Source organism: Macaca thibetana, chromosome 3, assembly GCF_024542745.1.
Source record: "Macaca thibetana thibetana isolate TM-01 chromosome 3, ASM2454274v1, whole genome shotgun sequence".
NCBI classification, from domain to species: domain Eukaryota; kingdom Metazoa; phylum Chordata; class Mammalia; order Primates; family Cercopithecidae; genus Macaca; species Macaca thibetana.
Genome location: NC_065580.1, coordinates 112,513,390 through 112,522,687, shown reverse-complemented (window position 1 = coordinate 112,522,687; position 9,298 = coordinate 112,513,390). Strand labels below are relative to the sequence as shown.

General features: G+C 44.2%; 1 protein-coding gene across 2 annotated transcripts in view; it reads left to right on the top strand.

The window, feature by feature from the left end:
* The first annotated feature begins 1,096 nt into the window (after positions 1-1,096).
* Positions 1,097-9,298, top strand: part of GLI3 (GLI family zinc finger 3) — a 279,496-nt gene continuing 271,294 nt past the window's right edge. For both annotated transcript variants that reach the window (XM_050785513.1, XM_050785511.1), the window contains exon 1: positions 1,097-1,185. The gene's annotated coding sequence lies outside the window, so the exon portion shown is untranslated. The remainder of the gene's footprint in view (positions 1,186-9,298) is intronic.

The following is a 9,298-nucleotide window of genomic DNA, read 5'->3' as shown; positions in this document are numbered from 1 at the left end:
GTCCTGGCGGTGCGGAGAGGGAGGGCGCGGGTGACATCACGCCCGGGCCCCCTTCCCCTCGCCGAGTGGGTGGGGCTTCGGCGCGCCGGGCGGGCGCGGGGTCAAGGAGGGGGAAGAGGAGGAGCAGACATGAATGTGTCTGTGTGAAGACCGGGGAGGGGCGGAGGAGGAGGAGGCGGAGGGCGGGGAGGGAGCGCGCGCGTGGCTCGCGGCGGCCGGGCTACCCCCCAGCCCCCGACCCCGGCCCGCGACGCGCCGCCTCCCAGCCGCCGCCGCCCGTCTCGCAGCTGGGACCCACTCCGGGCTTGGGGACCCGGCGGGCGGGAGAAGCGCGGGCCCCCGGCGCGGCCTGGAAGGAGCGAGAAAGCAAAAGTAAGGCGAGCAGCACTCCAAGTTTTCCCAACTTCGCCCCCTGCGGCGGCAGGCGTCCTACTGCTCAGCGCGTCCCCTCCGAGCCGGAGAGTGGCTGAAAGAAAAGGGACGGGGCGGGGGAGGGGGCGGAGGAAGAGGGAGTGCGAGGCAGCGAGGAGAGTCCGGCAACATCTGTTAAAACTTGGGGGAGGAGGAGCGCGGGGAGGAGGAGGAAGAGGAGGAGAGGAGGGAAGGAGGGAGCGCGCGGGAGGGGAGCGCGGAGCCGAGGGACAACTTTTCCACCCCGTGAGTAGCGCAGGCGGCGCAGGGTCGGGGCGGGGGGCTTCTCCACCCAGCACGGGGTTCCAGGCCGGGATGGGACCTTTTTCCAGAAAGTCGATTGGATGCCAGGAGAGGCGTACGGCTGGGGGTTTCTTTCTTTCTCTTTCCCCTCCCTCCCGCGGTTGAACCAAATCAGAACTGTCACTCAGGGCCTGTGAGTCAGAAGGGATCGGATTACACGATCCCCGAAACTGATGCCGGAGTTGCACGAGCGGGAGGGAGCGGGCAGGGGCAGCGCCACCGGCGCGCTCGCACACTCGCACTCGCGCACACCCGCCGTTCCCACTCGCCCGCGCCGCTCTCCCGCCTTCCCCGCGCGCCCCGCGGCCGCCCGCGCCGCACCATGCCCGCGGCGGGCGCACCCCGCGCCCAGCCCGGCCGCTCGCGGTAGCCGGAGCCGCCCGCGGCCGCGCGGAGCCCGGAGCCGCCCGCTCGCGTCCCGTCCGCGGGTCTATGGGAAGTTCGGGGACTTGACAGCCGCTGCTGCCGCAGGTACGTCCCGCTCGAAGTTCTTTGTTTCGCGGGCCCCGCAGCCCGCTCCTGCGGCCGCGCCCGTGCCTCCGGGGCCAGAGGTGGTCCCCAGCGGGGGGACGGGATGGAGTGAAAATGGCTGTCAAAAGGCGCCCACATTTAGAGAGCCGCCGAGCAAGGCTTGCATTCGCTCCCTCCTCCTGGAAGGTCCTTTTCCAAGAGTCTGACCCGCGGGCCGGCCGGAGACGGACTGGAGAATTTCACCTCCTGGAGTGGGGACGAAGTTTGCTGCAGTGGCGACGGCGCCCCTCACCTCCGCCCCCACCCAAAGGATTCAGAAGAACTCCGAGAGCCCCGCACGCGCCCGGCTCCTTCCTCTGCGCGGTGGCGCTCTACGGCTCGGGCTTCAGGCGCACACGGCGCTCGGGATGGGCGGAAGGAGGCGGGCGGCGAAGTGGTTGCGCGCGGGGACCGCCGCCGCGGGGCTCGCCGCCGCGGGGCTTCTCCAGCCGGGGCTTCGCTTCGGAGGGCGGGGGTGTGGTGTGAGCGGATGGAGAGAGGCGCGCCTCCGTCGTCAAAGAGGAAAAGTGAAAGTTGTACCATCTGTATATGATTTGGGATTCTCTTTTATTTCTTTTCCTTTCCAGGGGCACCGCGCACAGACACACAATAAAGTAACCGTGGTCCATGCAATAATCATTTAAGGTGCCGCGTTTACACAGAGCAGCAGGGGACAGTTACTTTCTTGAGTAGCAGCGGGAAATTGGGCGGGATAAGGCAGAGAGGGTGTAAATATTGACCCCAAACTTGGAGAGTTTGTGAAGCGACTTTTAAGCAGAATGCCCGAAGCGGACGCTCCACTCTACACCCGGCCTTTTATCCTTTCCTGAACTTGTACTCCTGTCCCCGATTGCACCTCCTTCTGTAAGATGCCGTCCCCCGAGAGGCGCTGCACCCCAGGCTTCCCTTCCTGACCCCGCGTGGAAAGAGGATTAAGGAGGCTTCCTCCACTCCTGCCCCCAACTTCTCATCTCCCCAGTGCAGACTGCCGAGTAGATTCTGGCCTTGGGTACAGTGCTCATGGCCCTTTGCCAGTTTATATGTACATATATTTATGTAAAACATTTTCTCCCAGCTCTTTGCCAGCTGTTCCACATTTTCCAGCTGCCACTTCAGTTTGAAATGATGGACTGTCTGCGTCTCCAAGTCAAAGAACCCTTTAGTCAAAGGTATGGAGGGCCGGCCGCTGTGCAAATACATGGCAGTGCCATTGGCCGGGCTGGTATTATTAGTTCTAAAAAATACCTCCTGCTCCCCTTTTCCTCTCCTCCTTCTTCTCCCCAGTTAGGCTTTCCAGAGCACAGTATATACACTTCGCTGAAAATTCGAGTAATTAGGCCTTTCCCTCTTAAATGTGATTTTTGTATAGAATTTGGATGAGGCCGGTTTTTTTAGATCCCTGAAATATGTGTCTGGTGGAAATAAATTAACTTTTAAAAATAAAAGAGTTTCAGCTTGAGCGCGTTGGGCATGACTGGTGGGGGGCCTGCACTCTGGCCGTCTGAAATGAGCTCTTTTCAGTCTGTTTAAGGCAGGAACCATTCATCCTCCCCATGCTACACTTTTTGTGTTGTTTGATGTCTTAGCATATTATAGACCGAAATCTACAAGAATTGACCTAAAGTATTAATTTTGAGTATTTATGTAATTGCTCGGTAATTTTGAATAGGTGCCTTATTGATTGATTCCTGTAATTATTTCATTTAGGTTTTAGATTAAAAATTAATAGTAGTCTGACAGTTTCTTAATTACATGTGTCAAGATTATTTTGAAGGAGGAAAATGCTATGTTTTAAAATAGTGAAATAGCCTCAAAATCTCTTCATTTTTCTAAAGCAGAACAGCATTTCAGTTGAGGGGATATATTAAAGCTGCCGGGACTGGTTTTAACAATGTAAACTCTGTGAAGTATCTGAAGAATTTGTTTATGTTAGGAAATATTGGTCTTAACAACCTGGTACACAAACACTTTGGCCAGTTAGACTATATTCAAACCTAAAACAAACATGAAATAACATTTAAATTAGTTGTAATAGCATGCTTATACAGAGTAGAGAGTTTATTTTATACTAAAAGCTATTTAATTAGAAACTCCCCGCCTAAGGGGAGATCCTTTCAGGGTATGTAATTCTTAAAGTCAGCCTAGGGAAGCTTTGGTTTAAGATGCATGAATGAGTCCAATGTAAGAGGTGTCTAGTGAAATTTCACACAAGCAGAAACACTTTAAAAGATATAGATTGCATTATTGTTAATAGGCTGGTAGGTCCAACTCAGATGCCTACCAATTCCCAGTGCCTTTAATATGCTTGTGTTCCTTGATTGAACCTTGATATAAACACATTTCTATTGTATATCTATTTGGCAAAGGACTATAGACAGAAATGAGAAAACTCAATACTGATGAAAAATGGCTCTGTTGAGTTATTTCATTACTTATTTAATGAAAGAATTGTTAATTTATCAATTTGATGTGCAAAGCTAAAAGTTGGACTTTTCCTTTGTTTCTTGGCCAGTGAAGTTTCCTTAATTACCTGCATGCTGTAAGCATTTCAGACTTCCTCTGTGCTTAGCCATTTAGAGGTCTTTCCTTCTATGTAAGGTATCCTGCTTACTGAGACCTCTTCTCCCCCTCCTTTTTTTGAGGATAGAGTTTGGGAGCTTATGAAAGGAAACAATTTAATGATCATTGTTGCATGCACTCACTTACATGGAGACAGTAATGTACTGAGAAAAACCAGTCTTGAAGGAAAAGTGAATCAATGAGTCATGAAATCCTCAAGAAAACCTTAGTAATGGAATGTTAATGCTTTTAGACTATAGTAGATTATCTTAAAAGTCAGACTTTTCTTCTTTATGCAATTGTTGTAAATCCCCAGCTAAAGAATTCTTTGAAGGAGGTTTTAGTTTTGCTGGCATTCATATTCTGAGGTCGGTCTGATTTGTTTTGGAAGATTCAGTAAATTTTCTGCCAACTTATATCATGAGAGGCAATTAAAATGCTGAAATGACTTTAGAGGACACACACACACACACACACACACACACACACACACGTTTGTTAAACAAAAGATTCCACTCTAATAATGACTTCAGGTTGTCTTTTCATTAAAGCCTAGGAGAAGATGCTGCCCTTCCCTTCACATTGTCATTTTTCTAGATGAAAATTGATCTGTTTCTGGTTTCAAAGCAAATAAAGGGAGACAGAATAAACAACAACAGGGCAGGGGTACTGCTGCAAACTTTCTCAAGTACTTTCAGTGTATTTTTCATCTTTACTTTTATTTGATGGGCCTGTGAAATAGAGCTGTAGACTGGCGAAGACTTTAAATGAAATTTCACACTTTGATGATTTTTTTTAAACTTTGATATATTGACAGCCAAAGGAGCTGCAAAGCTTTTATATAACTTGAGCAGTAACGCCAAGCAGCAGTCAAACGTCTCTATGCATTTGTGTTTAACTGCAGAAGAAAAACATGTCCATGGGCAGTGGAGGTTCTTATCAACCCCCTAATCCCAGATCCCAGCAAACCTTGAGGGCATGCCTCAGATCTTGCTGAAATCACTGTAGACTCTCACAGTTTGCAGATTAAATATGCTATGTGTTCCTGGCTCCAGCAACAGTTTTATGAGCTCACTAAGCTTCCTGTTTTAAGATCCTTTTCTTAAGTTTTTAGGAGCTGCTAAAGGCAATGCTGTCTGGAGTAAGTGGTACTTGTTAATTTAGAGACACTTTAGATATTTCATTCTCTTTTTTAAAAATTGCCAAAATTATTATTTTTAAATCGAAAGGCCAGTCACTCCAGGGAGAGGGAGGAGAGCTGTTTGAAAGAAACTGGATGTTAAATGTGTTTGGAAGTGCATTTGATCGCAAACTTTACATGGTGTCTCAATTGTTTTATGGCACTTTTCTTTTGCCTAGCCCCTGAAAATGAGAGACTTTTTCCACTTGTAATTCTAAATGCACTATATTTGAGTGCCAAATTTCTTCACTACTCATTACCTCTGTGATTGTCTTTCGGTTTTTTTTAAATGTGAAAGTGTTTTTTGTTCTGTGTGTATATATTTCAACCCGACAAAATGTCTCAGAAAATCTATGGCCTTCTAAAGAAGCTGAATGAAAAAGCCATTACATAGTTAATAAGGTGGCTTTGGAACATTTCAGCCCCCTCCTGAAAGGCAATATTGTGTTGAGCTCCACATCTGCATCTGTGGTATCTATAGTTGTACCCTCATATATGGCACTTTTGCATTTTGCATAGGAGTCATAATTAACAAGGAAAATACTTACATCATTGTCCAACAACATGTCATATAATTCCCAAGAGAACCCTAGCCAATTTTGTGCTTAAAGGTTATTCAATGAATGAAATTGTGAAAGCCCATTTGTCAAAGTACTGCATGGTTTCTGTTAGTGTTCAAGCCCCAAATTCATTGTCTGCCCAGGCCCAGCCATTAGTCATCAGTGTATTAGTGCTGCCTTCAGGCCATGCTGCCCAGCACTTCTTCACACCATTATAGCTTTGAAAGTGTACTCTGTTGACTTGTAGAATTACTGCTCTGATTTCCGCTTGGCTGGGTTTGAGGTAAGTCCCCTCCCTACCTTCTAGCTGACTGTAATCCTTGCTTTCTTTTAAAGCTCCTTTCCAGAGATTTAGGGGAAAACTTTCTTAAGGGCCGTGTTGGCATCATACTGTGGTTTTGTTGTGGCATGCACTGTACATATAAATTGTACCTGCAGTAAATTGGATTGACTGCTGGCCTGAAACAGCTAGAGGGACTTTTCTTTCCTTTCCTTTCTTAAGAGGGGAGGGGGGCTAGGCGGGGGGAGGGTGGCACAGGAGTACATTTTGACCCCAAGCATTTGATTGTGTACTTCTGTAATCTCTATGCTACAAAATTAAATTAAGTAATGGGACATGTGCACTTTTACTTAAATCTTTATTGGAGTAACTTCAGAATGTAGTGTGACATTATATTGTTTATTTTCATGTGGAAATTTTTAGCTTTTGCTACTTTAACTTTTTTTTTTTTTTTTTGAAGATTGTATGAAATGCCTAGGAAGCTCCAGAGTGCTTTACATTACAAACTATTGATTTTTACAAAAAGAGCCTGAAAACTCACCATTTAGATGAAAGATAAGTTTCAAATTGCAGTAATGAAGGACTGAGACAGTTAAGCCCTGTTATTGATTTCATTTTGTGATATTTTTAAAAAGAATGATTCAGTCTGAATAAAGTTAGCAGTGTGTAGAGAAATTTCATCCAGCAGCTTAAGAATGAAGCCTTAATGACTCAGATGTATGGAAACCTGGAATCCAGTGGCCAGACATGTGGAGCAGGCCATGCCACTTCAGGACAGTGTCTGCTGTTTGAACTGTGGATACTACAATGAAATTCCATATCAGAGAGTTTCATTGAGAGGGTGTGTAGTTTGGTGTAGGTTACATTGGCAGTTTTGTACATGCAAGGTGGAAAAATAAGACAGCTAAAGAATTCTGTCTGTGAACAAGCAAAGTTTATAGGGTAAGTGGACCATGGGGTAATTTTTACTGGATAAACGTTAATTACAAATGCTTAAATTCTGAAAATGTTGCTTTTAAATCTGCAATTAAGAATCAAGAATCAAAAGTTTAAAAGTTGGAAGGATAAAATATGGTAAGTAGTACTTCACAAAAAATACGTTAAATACCTTTGGGATAGCTATAGATGATTTTGACATGCAACAGGTTATTGGTCTAATATTTGTGATGGTTTAAAAGTAAATTACTATTCACAGAACATACACTCTACTCCCTTATACTCCCTTCAGCCTTACTGTGAAGACACACATGATTCTAAGAAACCAAAGCTATCCAAGTTCTATAAGAATAATTACAGTTTTTTCTTCTGAAAATGTGTGAAAACTTTTAATTCCTATAAGCCTTAGTGAAGAGAGACAAGGGGCACATTTGATCAGTCATGATATTTTTGTGATACATGTGGATTTAAGAGGAATACAGTTTCATGAGCTTAGCTGATCTATAGACTGATAACTGACTTCGAGATCTCCTTCTGTGTCTGAGGATTGCCTGTATCCAGCTAACCTGTAGAAAGTGGGGGTGCCAATGTGCTCCACATTATTGCTCACTCTTTAATGGCACCTGCTATGCATGCTGCTTCTTGCAGTGCCTAACCAAGGCACATGGGACTCATAGTTTTACAGAACTCAGAAATGGTAACAGGTATTAGATAGAGACCTCATACTCCCCTCAAATGTTTCTCATCAAGTACTTCTGGTAACAGAGAAAGAGTAGCTGATGATCTTTTCTTTTAAATACAAATGGCAGAAAAGTAAAACTGGCTCACAGAAATGTCATTTGTGATTTCAACTGCAACAGCAATGATTACTTTCTTGTCAAATAAGCTTTTCAGTGATTGAAGTTAAATATATGGATTTCTTAAGAGTTTAGATAGTGTTAATTTACTAAAACCAAATTCACTTAATCCATAGCCAGGCAATTATTTCCCCTTAGAGTAATTTAGTTCTCCTTAGAGTAATTCCATTTGAGGATGTCTGTCATGAATACTGCTTATCTATGATTAGGAGCATCAGAAATGTAGGAAAGAAAGATTGAGGACACTAGCACTAGGCAGTGGATTTGGGGAACCCTGAGCTACCAAATGGCAAAGCAGACAGATAGAAGCTTTCTTATTTGGAGTTAAGGCTCTAGGCTTTCCTGATTATGGAAAAATAATCATATATAAAGGTAAAATAACTATACATGAAAAAATGTTTAAAAATGAATGAAGATTTCATTAAGAACTTACGAAGTTGGGCCTTCCCCCCCCCCACCCCTTGCAGAAAAAGGAAGGCAACACAGACAGGGAAGGGAGAGGAAATGAAGCCTTAGGAATCCTGGGAAACGCTAGGGTGTCACAAAGGTTATGCATATCTAATTGATTTTACCCTCAGAAGATATTTTGAACACAAGGAAACATCAACCACATTAAAAACCTATAAGAGGTTTTCTATGGTGCATGAATACATGAAATCCACTGAAATGTTTAAAATTCCCTGCATTTTGCTCATTGAAACTCAGACTATTTCTCACTTCCAGAATTGATCAAAAAGTTAAAATCAACATTAGTTTGTACTTCTTGATTTTGAAAAAAAAATCTCTTTCTAAAGGATTTATTTATTTTTGAGAAATCGGTTATTAAATAGCCACAGGAAGGTACGTATCTTTAATAGGAGTTTTACCTGGATGATTAATCCAGGAGTAGCATCTTGAAGTAGCAGTTGATATACTAGTAATACAAGTATGAGATCAATGTCACTCTTCAGTGCTACAGGGTAGGTTGCCTCAAAAATCCTTCTGACAAAGCTGCTTTCTTCTGGATATTTAAAACAGCAAATCAAGGAGATTATTCAGCTTCTGAAAATACAGGCAAGTGTAAATAAATGTTATTTCTCTGGAAGAAAGCCTTCTTCCACTGCAGCAATAGTTCCCTAAACTATACAGAATAATTTCTCACTTAAGGCTAAGCCATGGTGCTGTTAATAGCACTGCCTCGCCTGGAATGTCTTCTGTTTCTGATCTCTCATTGCCAGTAGCTGTTTTAACCTATCAGAAACAGATCGGGTTATCATTAAACAGGCTTTTAACTTACTTGTTTTAAATCTTGAAATACACTAAGAAAAAAAAGCGAAGAGTTTTTGCCCAAGTTTAGGCAACTTAAAAATAAACCGACTGGCTTAGGGAAATAAATGAAGTAGTCTGCTGTTCAGGAAGGATGCACTATCATGATTGAAGGATGCTGTTCCACTTCACCCTACATTAGAAAGTTGTTTCATTCACGTCAAACATCATTTTTAACGTTGGCTTTGGCATGGGTGCTTTCTTTTTAAACATAGTAAATGTCTATACGATAAAGGAATCTTGCTCCTGTGGGGGTTAGAGGTTTCACTGCAGAGACTTGCAAGGAGAAAAGCTGATTTTTTCACATGTTCCCACAATTGTGACTTTTCATACTTTCTATTTACTACAGAGAGCCTCTGGTTGTTGAGATTGAACATTGGGACTCCACTCAGGGCCT